General features: G+C 42.3%; 1 protein-coding gene and 1 pseudogene across 1 annotated transcript in view; both read left to right on the top strand.

Annotated features, from left to right (window-relative positions):
- Nucleotides 1-23,433, top strand: part of SYNPO2 (synaptopodin 2) — a 158,264-nt gene that overhangs the window by 57,198 nt on the left and 77,633 nt on the right. The window lies entirely within an intron of this gene.
- On the top strand, nucleotides 7,350-9,343 carry LOC110575542 (annotated as a pseudogene).

The following is a 23,433-nucleotide window of genomic DNA, read 5'->3' as shown; positions in this document are numbered from 1 at the left end:
AAGGTATAACATGATAGGAAGTTTAAATCATCACATATGAAATGTGAAATACCTCCATTCCACAACATGAAGCGTCCCACAACAGTGTGTGCTTAGATGGCGCGTGGACCCTGAGGCAGGGGTAGCTGCAAATTGGCAATGTCTGTTTCTCAGCCATCTTACTGTGGACTGACATAACCAGGAGAAGCTTCTTAGGAAGGCAAGAATTGAATTTGGGACTTCTTCAGTGGAAGAATTGGATGAGAGAAGCAGAAAACAGAAAGCATTCTAAGTGGGAGAAAGGACTTGGGCCACTGTTCAGGGACCGAAATGCACAAAGCTTAAAGAGGAGCTGTAGGAAGGCCAGTCTGCTCAAAGCAACAGGGTCAACTAGAGAAAGATGGGAGATGTATTAGAAAGGTTGCTTAAATCCAGATGTTACAAGGGTGTGACTATCAGGCAAAGAATTTGGGCTTCATTTCATAGATAAAGTGGCGTCGTCTTAAGAGGTCAAGATCAAGAATGGGAAAGTGAAAAAACAGGATTTGGGGAATATTAATCTGGCAACCATGTGCAAGACTAATAGAAGGGATAGTTAAAAAGAGAGGCAGGGCCCTACTCAGGAATTTGTATATTTTTCAAGATGAGGGCCCGGAATTCAATAGGTATGTTTTAAATAAATAAAAAGGAAGGATGGCATAAATCTGGAAATATTACTAAGAAAATATGAGTAGGAGTGGTCTGAATGGTTAAAGAAACCCAAGGGAAAACATCAAAGATTATTTCAAAGGTTTTAAATGTGAGTAACACAAAGTAAGATGGAGTCCATGTGAGAAGAAGATACAAACTGAAATGAGAAGAGAGATTATTTGTATTTCATCATAATCAAAATTATTCCTGATTGGGTAAGTCAATTCTCACTCAGCCAACCAATCAGTAATGCTTACTGAGCATGCGTATTCAGAACACAAGAGGAAGGAAGCTTGGTGGGAGAGGTAGAGGCAAGTGTAACTCACAGTAAAAAAGACTGTAGAGCTTGGGTGATCTTAGCTCTAATTTCCTTTTCTTTTGGTACATGGACAATAGATGTAGGAAGGTGACATGGTGATAACAAGCTTATGGACTCACACAATAGATCCCAGGAGTGTCCTGACAAATTTCATCTATGGAATGGATTTTTGAACTGTGGTCTTTATTTTTTTTTTTAATTTTATTATGTTATGTTAGTCACCATACAATACATCATTAGTTTTTGATGTGGTGATCCACGATCCATTGTTTTCATATAACACCCAGTGCTCCATGCAGTATATGCCCTCTTTAATACCCATCACCAGGCTAACCAATCCCCCACCCCCCCTCCCCTCTAGAACCCTCAGTTTGTTTCTCAGAGTCCATAGTCTCTCATGGTTCATCTCTCCTTCCGATTTCCGTCCCTTCATTTTTCCCTTCCTTCTCCTAATGTCCTCCATGCTATTCCTTATGTTCCACAAATAAGTGAAACCATATGATAATTGACTTTCTCTGCTTGACTTATTTCACTTAGCATAATCTCTTCTAGTCCCATCCATGTTGATGTAAAAGTTGGGTATTCATCCTTTCTGATGGCTGAGTAATATTCCATTGTATATATGGACCACATCTTCTTTATCCATTCATCTGTTGAAGGGCGTCTGTGGTCTTTATTTAGAAAACCAAATCCCCCTAAACACGGGAGGTTCCTCCCAAGGGAAGTTCACTGTGATCTTCCATGGCAGGGACCTCCTGGGTGCTTCTGATTTGAAAGGCTCTTGAGAATCAGTGAAGAGAATTAGGAGGTGCACTGGGGTCCATCAATACACCCACCCAGGAAATCAGAGGCCAGATCTCACATCTCTCTGGCCTTTGGTCAGTATGTAAGAGCATGTGCTTGGGAATTAGATCTGGATTCAAACCCTAGCTCCTCCATTTATCAGAATTATGATTTGGAAAGTCATTTAATCATTTATCATCTATAAAGATGGAAGTAATAACCCTATATCAATGTTTACTGTTAAATGCTCTGTTCATGTGACACACTGTTTTATTTTATTTTATTTTATTTTATTTTAGAGAGAGAGAGAGTGAGCATGCTCGGAGGGGAGGGGCAGAGGGAGAGGGAGAGAGAAAATCCTAAGCAGGCTCCACACTCAGCACGGAGGCCAACATGGGGTCCATCTCACTAACTTAAGATCATGACCCAAGCAGAAATCAAGAGTCAGATGCTTAACCGACTGAGCCACCCAGGTGCCCCCATGTGACACACTAAATACATGAGAGATACTCTATTATTTAAGGAGGTCCATGGAAAGAAGAGTGCTTATCTTAGTTGATTCTGACCCCTGAGTAGTGTCAGAAGGGCTCAAACCAGATTCTTTTACTACAAATAAAATGGCTTGCATCTTTGACCCTATCAAAGCCCTTCCATGCCCACTAATACATGTTATTCTCACAACAGACCTGTGAGTTAGTCAGTGTGTTTGTTAGTCCTCCTTTTTGCAGATGGAGAGGATCTTCAGAAAGGGGCAAAGAGTTGTTTCAATCCTAAATGAGGTCACAGAGCCTGAACTGGAACCCAGGGCTGCTCATTCCTGTCAGAGCCTGATGGGAAAAAGCCTGCCACCAGTTTTCTTGTGAAAATACCCGACCACTTATGTAGTGAACATAGTGCAGAAATGAGCTAATTCTCTAGTCACATCAAAGAGCTGCTTGTTGAACTTTTGACTTTTGGCAAGTCTTAGCCTCAGCAGTTCCTTGACATTCTTTCTACTTTAACTTTTAGTTTTCAAGGCACTTTTAAATTTACTCTTAGCATTCTTGAAGAGTAGGCATTTTTTTTTATTTTTTTCACTTCTCAAAAAAGTATGTAGTTATGTTCCCATTAAGTCCACATTACCCATCCAAGTACTTACTCAAATCAGAATGTTGGTTTGCATATATGTGGTGTGGGTATGGAGGGGGGCGCGTGTTAGTTAACATGAGGAAAAGGAAAGTGCAAGTGAAATTAATCTCAAAGATTTTGAGATATGTCATACTACTCTAAATCTTCTGATTTTAAATATAAAATATGCTTTTCTTTAATTTTGTATACCAAGTTAATTAATTGGTCCATTATTTTTTATAAAGATTTTATTCACTTATTTGAGATAGAGAGAGAGAGTGAGCATGAGCGGGGTGGAGGAAGGGCAAATGCAGAGGGAGAAGCAGAAGCAGACTCCCCACTGAACAGGAAGCCGACTTGGGGCTCGATCCCAGGACCCCAGGATCATGACCTGAGCCAAAGGCAGCCGCTTAACTGACTGAGCCACCCAGGAGCCCCCAGTCCATTATTTAATAAAATTGTGTACTTGCTTGGGAAGCATAAGGTCCTAGATAAGCAGGTTTCAGTCTTAGGTAACTTTGTTTACCTCTTAGGACCTTGTGGCAGGTAGGAGAGGGGGTGGGAAAGAGAGGGGTCAAAAGTAGGACAGCCATTTCTGAATCCATCTCTTGTGAGATCAGGATTCCAAACAGCTCTGCTCTGCAACTTGTCCATAGTTGCATGAGTGGAAGGAAACTGTAGAAAATTCTCCACACCTCCTCTGGCAGTCTTCAGCCATCTCAGACTGCTTCAGTCATCATTTCTCTTCTAGAAGCAAGATGACTTTGTTAGAAGAATAGTTGAAATTTTCCCTCAATTTGCTCCCCCTCGAATTTTTGAGGGTTAAGTCCTAGAATGATCTGCCAGCTACCAAGGGAGACACACTTGGGAAAAAGGAAAAAAAAGGACCAGTGTTCCTGCATTCTGAAGTCATACATTCAGTTTTACTTTGATTTAAAATATATGTTTCCCCAAGGCACCAATTTTTATGTTCTAGGACAGATGACATTTTGACCCTATGTGATATATTTCTATTCAAAGGATTTTAGGATATGTTTGTTCGTCAGTAAGTAAAGGTGAGATGTACTGACTATAAAGTTATTGGTAACACAGAATTTCTTATTTTCATGAAAAGACAAGGAGTATATTTTCCCTGGGAGTGAGGAATAAGTTGCAGCACCGAGATGTATATCCCATCCCCACATCCCCTTGATGCCCACATCAAGGCATCGAAGGAAAGCAGCTCCCTCCAATCATCACTCTCCATCCTTTTCACTTCATGGACCAATCATGGAGGTTTGCATCCTAAATTTAACTTTAGAAGTTTGCTGCAAGTTCCAAAGAATTCCCTAAACAGGTTTCAAATGTTAGCGCTTGGTGGGCTTGGGAATGAAGAATTAAAAGAAGAGCAATGATTACCGTTACAAAAAAAAACTTGGCACGAAATGAAACAGGTTTTCCCTCTCTCTCTCTCTCTTTCCATGTGCTCACCTAAAGCAATAAGTGTGTGGGTGATTACCCCTGAGTTTTCCCAATAATCTCAAGGCAGTTTAATGGCATGGGCAATGGGCTTTTTAAAAGATCACTATAAACACTCATTTCAATTCAAGGAGTATCTTTTAAACCTACTCTGGGACAAATCTGGTACAAAGAAACATGCGAGGTACAGAAGAAACTTGACCCCCAGGCCCTCTCTGGTTGTCTGTGACCATCCCGCTGCCCAGCCATTCTTTCCTAGCTCCCCCTCCTCTACCAACTTATGCATGTTGGAGTCTAAGGCCCTATACTTGGAATGTCGGCCTTGGAGGAACCTTTTGTCTTCTCTACGCTCTCTCCCTACATGTAGTGGGCTGAATGGTGGCCCCAAAGAAATATGTTCACACCCTAATTTCCAGAACTTGTGAATGTTAGTGAATGTTACCTTATTTGGGAAAAGGGGTCTTTGCAGATGTAATTATGTTAAGGAATTTGAGATGAAGAGATCATGCTGAATTATTCAGGTAGAACCTAAATCTAATGATAACTGTCTTTCTAAGAAACACACAAGGGGAGGGGCACCTAGGTGGCTCAGTTGGTTAAGCGGCTGCCTTCGGCTCAGGTCATGATCTCAGGGTCCTGGGATTGAGCCCCTGCATGGGCTCCCTGCTCAGCAGGAAGCCTGCTTCTCCCCCTCTCTCTGCCCCTCTCCTCCACTTGTGCTCTCTCTCCCTCTCTCTCAAATAAATAAAATCTTAAAAAAAAAAAAAAAAAAGACACACAGGGGAGATTTGACAGACAGAAGGGGAGGAGGAAATGTGACCAAAGAGGTAGAGCTTGGAGTGATATGGTCACACAAGGCCGCAAGTCAAGGATTGCTGACAGCCTCCAGAAACCAAAGGAGCGAAAATATGCATTCTCCCCTAGAGTCTCCAGAGGGAATGCAGCTCCTACAGACACCTTGATTTTGAACTTATGGCCTCCAGACTGTGAGAGAATAAATTTCTATTGTGTGTGTGTGGTTTTTTTTAAGATTTTATTTATTTATTTGACAGAGAGAGACACAGCGAGAGAGGGACCACAAGCAGGGGGAGTGGGAGAGGGAGAAGCAGGCTTCCCGCTGAGCAGGGAGCCCGACGCTGGGCTCGATCCCATGACCTGAGCCGAAGGCAGATGCTTAACCGACTGAGCCACCCAGGTGCCCCAAATTTCTATTGTGTTAAGTCACCAGTTTATAGTCATTTGTTTCAGCATCCACAGGAAACTCATACACTAGGTGACCTCATCTAATCACTTATCTTCATATTCCATCCATAGATTCAAATTTTCAAACCTCACCTCTCCTCAGAGTGCCACACCCAACATACATCTAACTGCTTACTGGACATCTCCACTTGGATATCAAGAGATGTCTCAAATTTAATATAGCTAAAGGAATTCTTGATTTCCAACCTTTAAACTCACAAATCTACTTCCAAGTCTTCCCCATCAATAAATGGCACTGCTACCTCAGGTTTAAGGCTAGTTCCAACTACTTCATGGCTCTAGCAAAGAACCTAAGCATCATGCTTGATTCTGGTTTTTTTTTTTTTTAAGATTTTATTTATTTATTTGACAGAGAGAGATACAGTGAGAGAGGAAACACAGGCAGGGGGAGTGGAAGAGGGAGAAGCAGGCTTTCCGCAGAGCAGGGAGACCGATATAGGGCTGGATCCCAGGACACTGGGATCATGACCTGAACCGAAGGCAGACCCTTAACGACTGAGCCAACCAGGCACCACACCATGCTTGATTCTTCTTCTCAATACCTGCCACCTAATTCCTAGATGAATCCTTCCTGGCTACTACCTTAGTCCATCGTCTCTGACTCAGGTTTCTGTTATAGACTTCTAATTCTCTCTGCCTCTACTCTCGTCTCTCTCCACTAAAGCCAGCATAAACTTCCTACAGTGTAACTCAGATCCTATTACTCTCTGCCTAAGATGTTTTAATAGCTTTCTATTACAGTTAGAATAATATCCAAATTTCTTACCTTGGTCTACAACAATGGTTCTCAACTGGAGGCTTTTTTGCTCCCCATTTCGTACTTGCCCATTTGGCAATCCCCATTTGGTAATTGCAGATGCTTAGGTTCTTTGATTGTCACTAGGGAGAGCCTACTGGCACCTAGTGGGTAGAGCCCAGGAATGCTGCTAAACATCCTACACCGCACAGAACAGCTCCCCACTGTAAAGAATTATCTGGTCCTAAATGTCAGTAGTGCCAAGGTTGAGAAATCCTAGCCTGCGGAGTCCACATGAGCTGATTGTTATCTGCCTTCTGTTGTCTCATTTCCTTCTACTCTTCCTTAAATATGCCAAGCTTGTCCACATTTCAGAGCTTTTGCATAGCCTTTGGGATGAAACATATTTTCCTAGATCTTTGCATCTCTGTATCTTCATTATTCAGGTGTGAGCTCAAATATTACCTCCTCAGAGAGGAATTCCCCATCTCAAGTGGCCTAAACCATCCTACCCCCAGTTGCTCTATCATATTAGCCTATTTTTACCTTCTATATTATTGCTCTAATTGGTACTTTAACTTAATTATATTGGTGTTTGTCTACTGTTGGCTTCTTTGCTCAAAGATTTAAGGTCCTCTAAGGTCTTCCAAGCTCTTTGCTAGTTGCACCTGCTGCCGTACCTGGCACAGAGTAAGTGCTCCGTGAATATTTATCAAATCACTGGCACACAAATGTAAAGCCATAGAGGATAACTAAATAGCTCATAAAACGTTTGGTGCCAAAAGTGATGCGGTGAATCACCAGGAAGGCAGGTTTATTTCCAGCCCTTGTTAATTTCTAGTATATGGCTCTGGGTGTTACCTCCATTAAAGATCTAACTCCACTGACAGAAGGAGTGGTTGGGATGTTAAGCCTACCTTGTTTGTAGAAAAGATGTAATTTTACCTTTGACTCTATTGTTCCAAAGACAAAGCAGGCTTTCAGGTAGTAGATGGCTGGTAATCAGTTGTTAATATGGTTGTGGATTTTGAAGCATCCACAAAGAAGTAACAGATGAATCCTTAAAAGCAGAGAAGTCCACTGAGGGATTGCTTTCGGAGAGAAAAATCACGAATTTGCTCTGAAAGAACCTAGTGTTAGGAACAGAGAAGAAAGAAGAGTCAAAGGAAATAGAGAAAACTGGTTAGAAAAGTAATAGGAAAACAAAACAAAACAAAGTCTCTGAGGGCCCAGGTCATGGAGTGAGAGAAGACAGCCAATTTATAAAAAAACATTGTTAACCCACCTAGAAGCCAATTCTCAGCTCCTTCTTGAACCTCTGTCAGCTTCAGTCTATTGGCTTCCTCTCCAGCCTCCACCATCAGGGTGACCCAGAAGTCCTATGAGTTGTCCACCTCTGGCCCCCAGGGCCTTCAGCAGCCACTCCTACACAAGCATGCCTGGCGCCCACATCAGCTTCTCCACTTTCTCTCAGGTAGGCTGCAGCAGCAGCTTCCGTGGTGGCCTAGGCACCAGCATGAGTGTGGTCAGGAGTTACGGCAGGGTGCGGAGTGTGGGGGGCATCACAGCTGTCTCAGTGAACCAGAGCCTGCTGAGCCCCCTTAAGCTGGGGGTGGACCCCAACATCCAGGCTGTGCATACCCCAGAGAAGGAGCAGATCAAGACCCTCAACAACAAGTTTGCCTCCTTCATCGACAAGATGCAGCACCTGGAGCAGCAGAACAAAATTCTGGAGACCAAGTTGAGCCTCCTACAGCAGCAGAAAACAGCTCAGAGCAACATGGACAGCACGTTCAAGAGCTCCATCAACCACCTTCCAAGGCGGCTGGACACACAGGGCCAGGAGAAGCTGAAGCTGGAGATGGAGCTTGGCAACATTCATGGGCTGGTGGAGGACTTTAAGAATAAATACAAGGAGGACCATGAGAGACTATGGACTCTGAGAAACAAACTGATGGTTCTAGAGGGGAGGGGGGTGGGGGGATGGGTTAGCCTGGTGGTGGGTATTAAAGAGGGCACGTTCTGCATGGAGCAAAGGGTGTTATACACAAACAATGAATCATGGAACACTACATCAAGAACTAATGATGTAATGTATGGTGACTAACATAATAAAATAAAATTTTTTAAAAAAAGAATAAATACAAGGAGGAGATCAAAGAGCATGCAGACATGGAGAATGAATTTGTCTTCATCAAGAAGGATGTGGACTAAGCTTACATGAACACGGTAGAGTTGGAGTCCCACCTGGAAGGGCGGACCGATGAGATCAGCTTCTTAAGGCAGCTGTATGAAGAGGAGATCCATGAGCTGCAGTCTCAGATCTCATTCACATCCATGGTCCTGTCCATGGACAACAGCTGCTCCCTGGACCTGGACGGCATCATCACCAAGGTCAAAGCCCAGTATGAGGAGGACATCACCAACCACAGCCAGGCTGAGGCCAGACCATGTACCAGATCAAATACGAGGAGCTGTAGACATTGGCTGGGAAGCACAGGGATGACCTCCATCCCATAAAGACAGTTTTCTGAGAAGAAACAAATATAAGCCAACTCCAGGCTGAGATCGGGGACCTCAAAGGCCAGAGGGCTTCCCTGGAAGCCACTATAGGGTGAGCAGCACAGGGAGCTGGCTGTTAAGGATGCCAATGCCAAGCTGGCCGAGCTGGAGGCTACCCTGCAGCAAGCCAAGCAGGACATGGTGCGGCAGCTGCGTGAGTACCGGGAGCTCCTGAACGACGAGCTGGCCCTGGACATTGAGATCGCCACCGAACATGAGTATCCATACTAAGACCACCAGCGGCTACTCCAGTGGGCTGAGCTGGGCCTAAGGAAGCCTCACCAGTCCTGGCCTCAACTATGGCCCGAGCTCCTTCCAGCCTAGTTTTGGCTCAGCAGGGGCTCCAGCTCCTTCAGCCATGTGAACCCCAACAAGGCTGTGATTGTGAAGATCGAGACTGTGATGGGAAGCTAGTGTCTGAGTGGTCTCATGTCCTGTCCAAGTGAAAAACCACTGTGGTCCCTCCCAGCCTCCCATCTCCTGTGGCTGCCATAGAGCCTTGTGGAAGGAGCTGTGCCAGGGAGCATCAGGAACAGGAGAGCCACCTAAGGCTCAGCCCCAGTCCTCAGCCTACCCTTGGGGGGGGGGGTCTACTGCCCTGGTTACCCCCTCGCCCATGCCCCCAACTAAAAGCCAATTCAAATGTCTTTTCCCAAATAAAGCCTCCGATGGCTCTGCCAGTGCTACCCCCCGCACCACCGGTAAAAATAAATAAATAAATAAAAGAAGAATTGCTGATGCATTTTTGGAACTTTGTGCTTTTGTGTTGAGGGTACACGTTCCTTCCATTAAGCAGTGAATAACTGAAAAGTTTTTGGCAAAGCAAAAATAAATTTAGCTATAAAGAAGTACCTACAAACAGAGAAGGTAATGAAAATATTCAGTTCTTACTTTCTAAAAATGTTAACCCTGCTATGGAATTCCTGTAATCCTAAAGGGTTTTGGGATAATCCTCAGACCGCTAATTTTTCTATTATCTATTTTACTTATTAGGAAAAAGTCTGATAATTTCTAATAGCTTCAAAGTGTTGGAAATAGAAGTTATCCTGTTCCCTTTCACCCTGTGTTGAGTGGTTGAGAAATCATCAAGGGAGATTGGCAAAATTAGGAATTGGCAAAAGCTTCCATCTGCCCCAAACTGATCCAGTCCTGTTTCCATGTTTGGAAATGGTTTCTTGAGCTTATCCACACTTTGTTGGCAGGTCATATCTTTGCAGGATGACAGGCACTTTTCTTTCTACCACCCGCTAGCCATGATCCTGGCCTTGGGGAATGCAAACCGTCTGTCATGTCCAGAATCAGAGGGCAAATAAACTGAGGACCAAGTGAAATTATGGGTGCAGCCATTGTGTATGAACTAACTGCTTTGCAACCACTCATCACTGAGCTTGCCTTATAGAGGTGTATTTTGTCCCATCATGTGAAGAGAGAAGTGAAGGAGAGGACATTTTTGAAACATGGGTACAGAAGGAGAATTTAATATATCTGATAATGAACTCAATTACTACATTTTATTCTAAGAAAGAATCACTTCTGTAACACTTTTAGGGAGAGAATACATTGTTGTGCCCAAAGTCAGATACTTTGCAGGAGGCATCCTGGGCAGATATCTAACCCCTTAGACCATTACGGTGAGTAGGCAGACAGTTCTTTCTGTCCTACTTAAGCACATTTTCATCTAGGAGAAACTAAACTTTAATCCTATCTACAATTTCAGAGGTGGATTAGTTCAGTTTAAGGGCATATTGATACAGGCCAGCGGACTCAGAAATCATTTTGCTTGACTTACTGATCAGTAACTGCTGTTTCAATGTTCAATATATCGTCAACAATAAGAGAAACTTAAGACATTGGGATTTTCATGGATTTAGACCTGGTCCCAACAATTATTTTTAAGTTTTGTATCTTTAACTTTTTAAAAAACATTAGATTTTACTTATTCCTTCTGTCGATTGATCAAAAACAAAGGGAAATGAGGATCAACTGGCTTTTTAAAATTGGTATTATTAAATGTTGTTAGGATTCATTCCACTGTCTGTAAAACCTTCATTGTAAGGGTGTCTCTCCCAATCTTCGGACCTAACAACTTGCATTAAGTGTTTTGCATAAAGTTCTGGGAAACCTGTATTCACCAGTTAAGTACTGGCTCTAGGCAAACTCAGAAGCTTAGAGACCAGAACTGTCCTGGGAACATCCTGTCCTTGAAATGTGAATATTTCTAATCAAGTGTTGGCCAGGCGATGCATGCCTTTCCCTGAGACAGGCCTCGCAGGCCTAGTAGGATGCGCACGGCCTTTGCATTAGAGGAGGATCACCTTATGAAGACCATCCACCAGGCTTTGGAATTTCAACCTAATTCTAGAACATGGAGCAGATGCCAAAGGAGGTTTTAGAGGGTAAGAGATAAACCAGAGATAAAGGAAAAAACAAAACAAAACAAAAACATTGCCTGAGGAAACCCTTCAGGTTTTATATATTAGGGTTGGATTCTCATTCTCTCCCTCCATCCTTCTCTCTCTCTCTCTCTCTCTCTGTCTCTATTTCTCTCTTCCTTCCTCCTTCTCTCCCATTGGATTCTTTCATTAACCATAGGTGGTTCTTAATGAAGAAGATCTGTGATAAAAGCATTCATCTATTCATTCAACAAATACTAACCACTCTGTTAGACACTGTGCTAGAGATATTGATGCTCTTACAAATAAGAAAACCCCTGCCTTCAAGGAACTCATAATCCGAAAGGCATCACAGACAAGAAAAATAACCTTTATGGCAGGATGCATAATGTGTCCCAGGTATTAGCTGGGACCTCCTGGCCCCTTGGGACCTGGCAAAGACGAGCCTCACAAAACTCCCCATTTCATGTCTCTCTGAAGGCCAAAGCATGTTCCCAAGATTCCTGTTACATTCGCAGTCCGCTTTGCTCTGATTTCCTGCTTTCTGATGTTCTCTGCATCTTGTAGATGTTCTATTATTTCTGTTCTGACATAGACCCAGGGTTGGGACAACTCCTCTTCTGTTCCCTCCCACACCCGGGTGGGCCTCTCTTCCTCCCACACAAAAGAATCATGAAAATAAGGTTACTATACTGATACTATGTTTTAGAACTTGAACTGAAAGTTTTGGGGTCATGAGAGAGCACAGCAATAAACTTCAAATGACATAGGGCACATTCTTGTTGTGGGGTCTATCTGGTACCCATCACCGGGGCCTTCTCAGTGTCTGCTTCACTTCACAGAGCACTCAGATGTCCTCCTGCCTTCTCTTCTGCCTCCTGATTCTCTTCCTCATGCCATCGCTCCTGCACTGTATTCTGCCTCTCCCCCCACACTCCAGTTCTGGAATATTCTTGCTCTCTATTGTCCAGAGTAAGGCTTTCCTTGTCATGCACTCCAAAATTCAAGCACAAGCCATCTTGTTCACACCTAAATCCTTCCTGGTACTTAGGCAATGGGCCTTTCATGTTCTAGAATCCACTTTCTGTTCTCCATATCGAAGGCAGTATAGCTGCATACTGTTTTCTCCTCTCTTTTATCTGTACTGATTGACTTGTACACTCATTCAACAATATTTGTTGGATGTCTGCTGTGGATCAGGTACCACTCTGGATGCTGAGAGTAAAACTGTGTACGAAATGGACACAGGTCCTATCCTCATGAATTTACATTCCAGGAAGAATGTACAAGATGCTAAGAAGAAACAGAAAGGCCCTACCTCATTCTGGGATAGGATTGCACATCATGGAGAGCTAAGTCTGACAAGACAAGCAGGATTAAGCTAGGTCACTCAAAGGATAGCATTTCAGACAGAGGGACTCAATGACAAAAGTTGGCTCTGAAGTTCTCCACCATTCAGTCGAGCTGCTGGAATGAAAAGGGAAACAGAAATTGTGGTTTATTTCCAACATCTCTCCCTCCAGCTCCCACACCTCCATACTCAAGCAATAGCTTTTGAGCAGAGTTGAAGTATGAGCTCTCTAATGAGGAAGACAAGGCACAGTCTCCTACCCTTTTCAGTTTCTGGGTGGAGTCAAGGGTCTGAGAGTCTGGTTTGAATTGGTTTCTCTTTCCCAGAGGCTGGGCCCTGGAGCACAGCTCTCTCCTCACCCAGGTAGATCCCAGGGAAGGAGCTTCTCTGCAATCTTGTCTTGGAGAATGGAAGTCAGGATATGGCTGGAGGGTTTGGTCATGCTCATAAAGAGCCATGAGATTTGGCTGTGGAAAGAGCCAAGATGTCCATCGACAGATGAATGGATAAAGAAGATGTAGTATATATATACAATGGAATATTATGCAGCCATCAAAAGGAATGAGATCTTGCCATTTGCAATGACGTGGATGGAACTGGAGGGTATTATGTTGAGTGAAGTAAGTCAAACAGAGAAAGACATGTATCATATGATCTCACTGATATGAGGAATTCTTAATTGCAGGAAACAAACTGAGGGTTGCTGGAGTGGGGGGTGGGGTGGGAGGGATGGGGTGACTGGGTGATAGACACTGGGGAGGGTATGAGCTCTGGTAAGCGCTGTGAATTGTGCAAGACTGTTGAATCTCAGATCTGTACCTCTGAAACAAATAATGCAATATATGTTAAGAAAAAAAAAAGAAGAAGAAGGTAGTGGGAGGGGAAGAATGAAGTGTGGGAAATCAGAGGGGTAGACGAACCATGAGAGACGATGGACTCTGAAAAACAAACTGAGGGTTCTAGAGGGGAGGGGGGGTGGGAGGATGGGTTAGCCTGGTGATGGGTATTAAAGAGGGCACATTCTGCATGGAGCACTGGGTGTTATGCACAAACAATGAATCATGGAACACTTCATCTAAAACTAATGATGTAATGTATGGGGATTAACATAAGAATAAAAAAAAAAAAAGAGCCGTGAGATTTGGAATTGGGTCCCAGGGCTGTTGTTAGTTTGTATGGAACATTTATGCAAAACTGAAAAACAAAACAAAGCAAAACAAAACCCTGCCACTTCTTCTGGGATGATGCAACCCATGGTCAGGGTACAGGCTTTGAGAAGGGAAAGGTCCCCTCTACCGGGGTGCTGCCTAAACGAAAGGTAATCCACTTTGTCCCAGGTTGTGCAGATTCTATAAATGTAGTTTGAATAGATCGATGAGGTTCTTCTAGTACCTAAATCCATGGATATACTCAAATTGTAGGTCTTTCCTCACAAGGCTCTGAATGATTAGCTGATAAAATGGCAGTGTTTAAGGAACTGTGCATCACAATTGGTACATCTTTTCCGTTCTTCTTATCCAATTACTTAAAAGTAACAGTAATAATGGTTAACCTTTATTGGGCATACTTGACATGTTCCAGGCACTGCACTAAGTAGTTTATAGAGATTAACTCCATGAATTCTTACAACAACCCTATGACTTACACATCATCAGTCCCATTTAATGTTTCGGAAAACAGAGGCTTAGGTGGTTGAACTCAGCTAGTGAGTGGGTTTTAATTTAAAGCCCATTTTAACTCCCACTCTATACCACCTGTTTTCTTTTCTTTCCCTGCTTTCTTCCTTTCTCTCTCCTCCCTCTCTCTCCTGCCCCATGGGAACAAACCCTTGCAGAGAAGCCAGGTCAAGGAGGTATGCATTGTGCTTCCTGATAACTCTGTGATTGACCTCTGATTTCTGAACGCCCCGAGACTGGGCTTTCTAAACAAATAGCTCCCCTTTGTTGTTTGGGGTATGCCAAAGAGTTCAGGATTCTGAAAATCCTGGTTTCAGGTTTCCAAACCAGTAGGTCATGCCCAGAGCCTAATCCTTGCTGGGTGGCAACATGTCACCACACAAGAAAACATAGCTGTACTTGGCCCTTGGCAGGAGGCTCTGTGGCTTTTCTGGCCAGCCCAACCGAAGGCACAATGGAGAAGCCCCCATCCATGGTCATTTCTAGAGAACTCTTCGCCATGTGGGGAAAACAGATATAGAATAGTACCTGGTAGTTTCTCTGCAAAAGGCTCCATGTTTTCCTTATGTTTTTGGCACACCTCAGGATAATTCCCTTAGGTATTAGCCATCTCCTCAAAAATCATAAGATACACAACATTTTAACCAAAGTTTGTAGATAAAAACTGGGGCCACGATAGTGGTACTTCCCTTGACTTGGCTTTGGAAAACCTTTATACTCTAAAAAAAATGTAGCGTCTACTTGAAACATAGATCTATTCATGCACCTTTAACCTTTGTTAAAGATTGTGATATAATGAAGATGCATAGCTAATCCAGAAAATGTCTAATTTTGGTGAAAAATGTACAACATCCAATATATTAACTTCCAAATAAGATAACCTGGTGCTCTCAGTTATTGGTTTCCAAAGACTCCTTGAACATTTCCTTGTTTGGCTTTGGAGGAATTTGCTCTGGGATTTCAGCCTGGCCCTTGACTCGCTGAAAGACTACAGACTTAGAGCAAGCAGGCAGAGAAGCCAACTAGCGAAAATGAAAGTAAGAGGTCCTGGGCCAGATGCTTAGTGTGTGTTCTTTAAATAAGGAAGAACTCCTGCAGGGTCAGGGGAATGTCACTGGCAGCCCCAGAACTTGGGAATGCCAATCAGACATCATGTACTCCAGACCGATCAACAAAGTCCAGAGGCGAAATGTTTCATTGTAACTGATACAGCAGTGTCCTGGCTTCTCTGAGATGTCTTCTCTCCCAGAGGTTGTTATTTTACCATTAGCCATTTAACCCTTTCCCCTGATGTTGACATACCTAACTCAGTAGGGAAAGCGAGTGGTAGATCTTCCAGACTGAAGCCCAGGCTTGGAAGGTTACAGCTAAGAAAGCATCCGTAGCCAGGTCCAGTCCCATTTAGTAAAATTTCTAACCATGATACAGTGCTGGGGCATGCCAAGAAGGGAACCAGATATGCATGCATTAGCTGAGGTGAAAAGAGCAGTGTCTTCCTCTTAGTTGGGGTTGGGGTTGGGGTCAGGGAGTGACAAGGTCTTATTTTTGAAAATTGTGAAATAAATATTGATTAAAATGTGTAACATTAACATCTCCTCACCTCTTGAGAACTTTTACAGAGAGTGAGTGTGAACACTATTGCATTTTTGTTTTCTTTGTTTTAAAGATTTTATTTATTTATTTGACACACAAAGAGAGAGAGAGAGAGCAAACACAAGTAGGCAGAGTGGTAGAAAGAGGGAGAGAGAGAAGCAGGCTCGCCACTGAGCAGGGAGCCCAATGAGGGACTTGATACCAGGATCCCGGAATCATGACCTGAGCCACTTAACCGACTGAGCCACCCAGGCGCCCCTCTACTGCATTTTTCTTTCCTTTTTTTTTAAGATTTTATTTATTTATTTGACAGAAAGACACAGCGAGAGAGGGAACACAAGCAGGGGGAGCGGGAGAGGGAGAAGCAGGCTTCCCGCGGAGCAGGGAGCCTGATGCAGGGCTCGATCCCAGGACCCTGGGATCATGACCTGAGCCGAAGGCAGACGCTTAACAACTGAGCCACCCAGGTGCCCTCTACTGCATTTTTCAAGTGAGGTTTCCTAAGACCTTTGAACCCTGAGAAAGAAGCACATCAGAAGTCCTAAGTCTAACTGTTAAATATTATGAAATATGGTGTGGCAAAATAAAAACTTTAAAGTAAGAGGAGAAAGAAGACCTCTGTTCTGATTATACCTTAGCCTCCTCTAGTTGAGAGAATCTAGTAACTTTTCCATGATCATTAGTTGACCGTAAGGACCCCTTGAAGCTCTTAAATTCTCTGCTAATATAAGCACAGCACTCTGTCTGATAGGTTTCCACAGTTTTAGTGTCTCCTACACCATGTAGGTAAATTTTAGACCAAGGTCACAGTGTAGTATTATCCTCTAAAACATTTTTCTGTTATACTCAAGTGAACTGTGAATCCCTGAAGTGCTAGATAGGTATTTCATTGCACTTTGTGAACGTTCTATATGGCTTCAAAAATACATCTGAGACTAAAAATGTATTGTCTTTCAAACCACTTTCATGTATGGTGTTTAAAATGGAAAATGCAATTATAAGGAAATACAATATTTCTCTCCAGATTGTAATAAAAGGTTTATATGATCAATTAACAGTGCTTTCACTGCCCTCTGCTGCATTAAAGAGAACACTGAATTTGGAGAGCTTAGTCTTACATCTGATTGGGGAAGGCCTACTTTTCCTTTATGGTCGTTGTTATTAATGCTTACTGGCATATTCCACATGTAACACTATCTGACTTGGAAAATCTCAATAATGAAGCAGCCAATGACCCAAAACCAAATAAGCACTCTGTTCTTATGAGTCAGGATTTTCTGGGGTTTTATTAAGTTCTGGGTGTTCTTTCTACAAGATCACTAATATATATGGAAATAGCTGTTTATTTAGAAGGTGATTATAAAGGTTTTTAATACCTGTTATCTTTTTTTAAGATTTTTATTTTTAAGTAATCTCTACACCCAAATAGGGCTTGAGCCCACAACCCTGAGATCAAGCATCACATGCTCCACTGACTGAGCAAGCCAGGCATCCCAATACCTGTTATTTTTTAAAATATGAAAAATTAATAGAAATGGCAATAAAACACCTTAGATGAGAACCTTGCTTCTTTAAAAAGTGGAATGAAGCTTAATAGAATTGCTTTGTGGGAATGTTCTATTATTTGCATTTAAATATTGGGTGCTTAGCATAAGGAAAAGATTGAGTATTTTCATAGTTTCAATTATATCTTCATCTACTTTTAATTAACAACATTAAGTGCCATGTCAGTCTATTCTCTAGGGCTTCTATTTAATAATAATAGTGAAAATTAATAACATACTCATGAGCCTTCCTGGAGATATGCTTGTTATTTGTATTCATTATTGACCTAGCAAAAGCTTTACCTGAAATCTATTTTACTCCTGAATTATAAATTATCAACAGATTTTATTCACTTAACAACAATGTGTCAAATGTCTGTTATGTATCAGGAACAAACGTATAGATGAATGTAAACTGCATTTCTGACCTAAGATGCTCACAATTTAATGGGTGTAAAATATAAATAAACATGTCTTTTGGAGAAATTTCGGGGGGGGGGAGGGAAAAAAGAATTTTCCAAAGATAGTGCTCCCATTTGTGCCAATCAAGAGCCCCAGTAGTCTGATTGGTCTTGATTAGGATGTATGGCACAGTTACTAGTGACTAATTTGCTTGTAGTACTCCGCAGTGCTCACTAAGAAAAACAGGAATGGGTTTTGCAAATCTCTCTCTCTCTCTGTTTTTTATATATATACCTTTTAATAACTTGATACCTTCCCTGGACAAAATGTCAGTATATACCCTGAACACCCCATTTCCTCTCCAATCACAAATGTGTTTGTAAACAATAGAAAGATAAATATACTTCCAAGGGCAGATAACCTTATTTTATTTTTATAATTCTGAAGGGATAGTAATAGAAAACTGGTTCTGTTATATCCAATTACTGCCAAAACAGAGAGCTATTGATCCAACACTCCAGAACCAAAGTGCATATTTTTTGGTGGATGATTCTGACATTTAACTGGCTAGGAGTCAATAAACCTCTTTAGCAAGTTAGTTTATTTGGTTACCAAGAGTATGTTTTGAAAACACAAGGAATACATAAAGGGCTTTGCTTGAAGTCCTCAAATACCATATAAGGAATGCATGGGAAGTGATTGCTCAAAGTTAAATGCTTTGATAAAGTTTTTCATTTTGTTATGGTTAAGGCAGGCATTTAGTTATACTTGCTTCAAAAGTTTTCCAGGATTAAGTCATTGAAGTCATACTGTATGGTGTGCAACTGGGACCTTTGATCATCCTTTCATATATATGAGCCCTGAATGGAAACCTTAAGCTTCTTCTTGAGAACCTTAGCCAAGCCCAACCTGTCTCCAGTGGTCACCTCCATGAGGAAGCAGAGTAGCCTTCTATTTGGACAACTTCTTTTAGTCTCCTCCATCCTGTGGTCAATATGGTTCTTCAGCTAGTTGCATCCCAGGAACACAGGGAGTGTAACATCCAACTACTATCCATCAGCACTTACCAAAAATGTGCTTGATGGAAACCTGTCCACACTAAGAAATATTTTAAGAAAAAGTTCCATAAATTGTTTTTCATTCAATAAACACGTTGTAAAATTTTTAGGGGGCAATAATTAATCATCCTCTTCTTCCTCTTTTAATTTCACAACCAATTAAGAAATAGACCCGAGTTAGACAGATGGAGCTAAAAAAAAATCAGCTTTATTATTGGTAAACTTGACTTGGAGAGTATGGTTTGACCTGTGAACATCAGTCTTCCTACAGGTTCCCTTTTTTTCCCAGAAGCATTTGCATGTGTAGGGAAAACTACCCATAATTGTAGGTACTTTATAACTCCTTGTCAATACATAAATGAATGAACCGGTCAATCATAAAGGTTACTCCTGCTTTTTTTTCTCAGAGGAATGTCAACATAAATTCCAGAGTACAGGAAATCTTTTCACTTGTTTTGACCCCCATGACCATCTGCCTCTTTGGACCTGCCCAGCTGCTTTCAGAGGTGACAGAAAGCTCGAGTGGCTTTCGGACAGAGCACTTTTGGTACCAGCCAGAGGTCCCCTCAGCACCTTTTCCTCTTTCTCTCCCCCCTTCATCTGAAAATACAACATGTTGTTCTCTGATGTGAAGATATTGTTTGATTTCAGAGATTTGCTCAGTGCCTTAGGCCAGCTGTTGTGGCTTAAGTAGGATTAACTTAAACGCCAGTTGCTGTTTAGCAACTTACTCAAGTCAATCAACAGATATTTATTTTGTGCCTTTTATATAGAAAACAAAGAGAAAAGCAGAACAAACCCATGACTCTTAAGAATGGGAAGCCAGGGGCGCCTGGGTGGCTCAGTCGGTTGTGTCTGCCTTGGACTTGGGTCATGACCTCGGGGTCCTGGGATCGAGTCCCATGTCGGGCTCCCTCCTCAGTGGGGAGTCGGCTTCTCCCTCTGCTCCCCCCCCCTCGTGCTTTCTCTCTCTCTTCCTCAAATAAATAAATAAAATTAAAAAAAAAAAAAAAAGAATGGGAAGCCAGATCCTGCTGATGATTATGCTATGCCAACATTTTTAAGACAGCGGAGCCGTGAAATGCCTGCCTCAAAGGTCCCAAATGATCTAGGCTTAGAGCAATACATATCCACCTTCCTTTCAGGTTTTAACTTCAAATTATCAATTTTACTCACAGTAAAGGTGGACTTGACAATGGGACTTGGACCTGAGGCTAAACCAGAACTTGGGAATTAACATTTATTAAGGTTATTTGGCCTCTGGTGACAGGCCAACCTGCTTCACCCATTCATAGACGAGAAAACTGGCAAGGAGAACAGAAGCCTACCTGGGCCTACCTGGGGAAAGTTTAATTGCTTTCTGGATTTTTTTTTTTTAAAGGAGTGAATTTAATTTTTTAATTTTTTTTTTAAAGGTTTTTTATTTATTTATTTGTCAGAGAGAGAGCGCGGGTAAGCACAAGCAGGGGGAGCTGCAGGCAGAGGGAGAAGCAGGCTCCCCGCCGAGCAGGGAGCCCGATGCGGGGCTCGATACCAGGATGCTGGGATCATGACCTGAGCCGAAGGCAGACGCTTAACGACTGAGCCACCCAGGCTGGATTTTGAAGCACAACTGAGCCCACTGCCCACAAGCACAGCCAGTATAAGACAGTAAGAGAAAGGATTGGCCATCACAAACTTTTCCATTCAATAACCATAGTATTTGGAAGAATCCTGGTTCAATGGTGTTCAGGCTCTCCACTAATCAAATTAGCTACTCCTCCCATGGGAGAAGTGACAGGAGACATCTAGAAGTATATTGTCCCATCTGTGGGAGGAATGGAATTTCCCCTTTGTGGAGAAAGTAAGAAAAGGGAAATAATGATCTCCCCAACACTGAATTATTCCACAGGGGTAGATCTCCCCAGGCAGTCCTGGTGATCTTCATTGTCCTGACCACCACTGCGGGTTGACATGTAGAACTCTATTTAATCTCTGTAGAAACTCTGATGTAGGAGTTAGCCTAACTTCTTCTCATGGAGACCCTCATCAGAACATAAAAGAAAGAAAGAAGACAGAATAATATTTACCATACATACAAAAGGAAATCCGAGCCTACAAGCAAAATCTGTACCATTATGTTTCCCATTTGGGAAAATAAAATATTTTGTATATATTTTTCTTTCCACCTCCCCCTCCTTCCAAAATGCAGGAGCTTATTTGTCCAAAGTAACCCACAAGGAAGCCTAGCAAATCTGTCTCTTACGTGCTGACTCCAGTTTCTTTCTATCATTGCCAACACTCTTCTCCTAGGATTGTTATTGGCTTTAAAGGGGTGTCATAGGTGAAAATGTTTTGCCTATTACCTAAGAGTTAAAGTTGCATGTCTCTGGGTTTGAATCACGGTTCTGCCCTGTGCTAGCTCTGTGACCTTGGGCAAACTGCTACAGTCTGTCTGAGGCTGAGTTGATTTTTCATCACAGGGTGAGTGCTTACTAATTTTCGTGCCTTTCCTCTGAATGTGGGAAATGAATTAGATATAGAATCAGCAATATATATTTTATAAGCTGGCTGTACCCACCAGCCTCCTGCTTTGTCTCCCCACTCACCGCATTTTTTTTTGCAGGCGGCAAATGCAGTGGAAAAATGTGAACGTTGGAATGAAACAGCCACGGGTTTGCATTACTGTTGTATCATTTATTAGCTGTGTTACTTTGGATAAATCACCAAAAGGGTCTCATTCTCTTACTGTGCTAACAATGTTAATCATAATGAGGAAAGAGACCTATATTCAGAGTCCTATCTTAAGCAGAGAATCATAGTATACACATCAGATATCAGATTTTTTCCTCCATTTTAGAAAGTGGTTTATATATTATATGAGGTCTTCATTTCTTCACTGACTGATTCACTTGTAAGGCATACCTGTGCACTAAATTTGTACACAAGCACACACACACACAGCTCCCACGGAAGCCAGCTTCCTTTCAGGAGAGTGCCGATTTCTTTCCTTTTTTTTTTTTAAAGATTTTATTTATTTATTTGAGACAGAGAGAATGAGAGACAGAGAGCATGAGAGGGAGGAGGGTCAGAGGGAGAAGCAGACTCCCTGCCGAGCAGGGAGCCCGATGCGGGACTCGATCCCGGGACTCCAGGATCATGACCTGAGCCGAAGGCAGTCGCTTAACCAACTGAGCCACCCAGGCGCCCCGAGTGCCGATTTCTTTGAGAAAGCCACAGCCCAGTGCCGGTGATAACTGGCATTTTCTGTTATGGTGATGAGTGAGGATGGGTTAATCCCTGAGCCTGTCAGGTTTGGCCAACTACCCCCCAGATTTCCCTTCATCAAATGGAAATATGCGTCCTGCCAAGTACTTTCCATTTACTTTGTAAGCTTCATGTTTTTCATTGGAAATTCAATCCATGTGTGCTGAGTTATTTACTGAACTCAGAATATTATTGGGCAAATGCCAGTTCATATCCAAAAAGTTCCCTCCCCACAAAAGAACCCACCATAAAGATCCACATTTTTTTTCTCTCTTCCTTTAATTTTTTATTTTAATCAGGATCAGAACTAAAAGAAGCCTGGGGCGCCTGGGTGGCTCAGTTGGTTAAGCTACTGCCTTCGGCTCAGGTCATGATCCTGGAGTCCCTGGATCGAGTCCCACATCGGGCTCCCTGCTTGGCAGGGAGTCTGCTTCTCCCTCTGACCCTAACCCCTCTCATGTGCTCTCTCTCATTCTCTCTCTCTCAAATAAATAAATAAAATCTTTAAAAAAAAAAAAAAGAACTAAAAGAAGCCTCATTTGGTTCTGAAATTACATAAAAGTTATATGGGCTACACCAGTCAGTAGTCTCTGAACATACAAGCTAAAAGAATCATACCAAAATGAGCAATCCGCAGTCCCTCAGAACATCTTGTTAAAAGTGTCCATTCTGTATTGACTTGTTTTAAGATTCCTTTCTTCACCAAAAAGGAACTTGGTTCTTAATGTTTCCGTTTTACAGGTGAGGACACTAACAGTCAATGACTTGCTTATCATGGTCAGATGATAGGAATTTGGAAAGGAGAATGAAGAATAAGAAATAAGCACAGCTAAGGGTTAAACTCAAGTAATTATTGCATTTGAGCTAAGAAAAGAGGCATGTGGACACCTCTCGTGGGAGAGTACATTTTAGCACCCAAAGGGAATCAGTGCTTGAGGGGCAGGTGCAGCTTTTCTCAGTGGGATGAGATAAGAAGTGTTCACACAGGCATGATACCATGAGTTCTCATGCACTAGAAATATCATGTGTAGGTAGAGAGTGGATTTTTTTTAGAGCCACGTTAGACAACAGATTTTCTTATTTATGCATATTCAGTCCATCTGTAACTCCTTTGCCTGTTCTTGGCCACCAGCCTAGAAGAGGCCCAGACCCAGAATATTGTGTAAAACTGTGGGATTTTTGACAAATTAGGTTTTAATTCCCTTATGGTTCCCTGATCCACATTTATGACTTCCATTCCCAAATTGATGTGTTTAGCCCAATCTCTCATTTG

Source organism: Neomonachus schauinslandi, chromosome 2, assembly GCF_002201575.2.
Source record: "Neomonachus schauinslandi chromosome 2, ASM220157v2, whole genome shotgun sequence".
Taxonomy (NCBI): Eukaryota; Metazoa; Chordata; class Mammalia; order Carnivora; family Phocidae; genus Neomonachus; species Neomonachus schauinslandi.
This window is presented reverse-complemented; position numbering and strand designations above follow the sequence as displayed.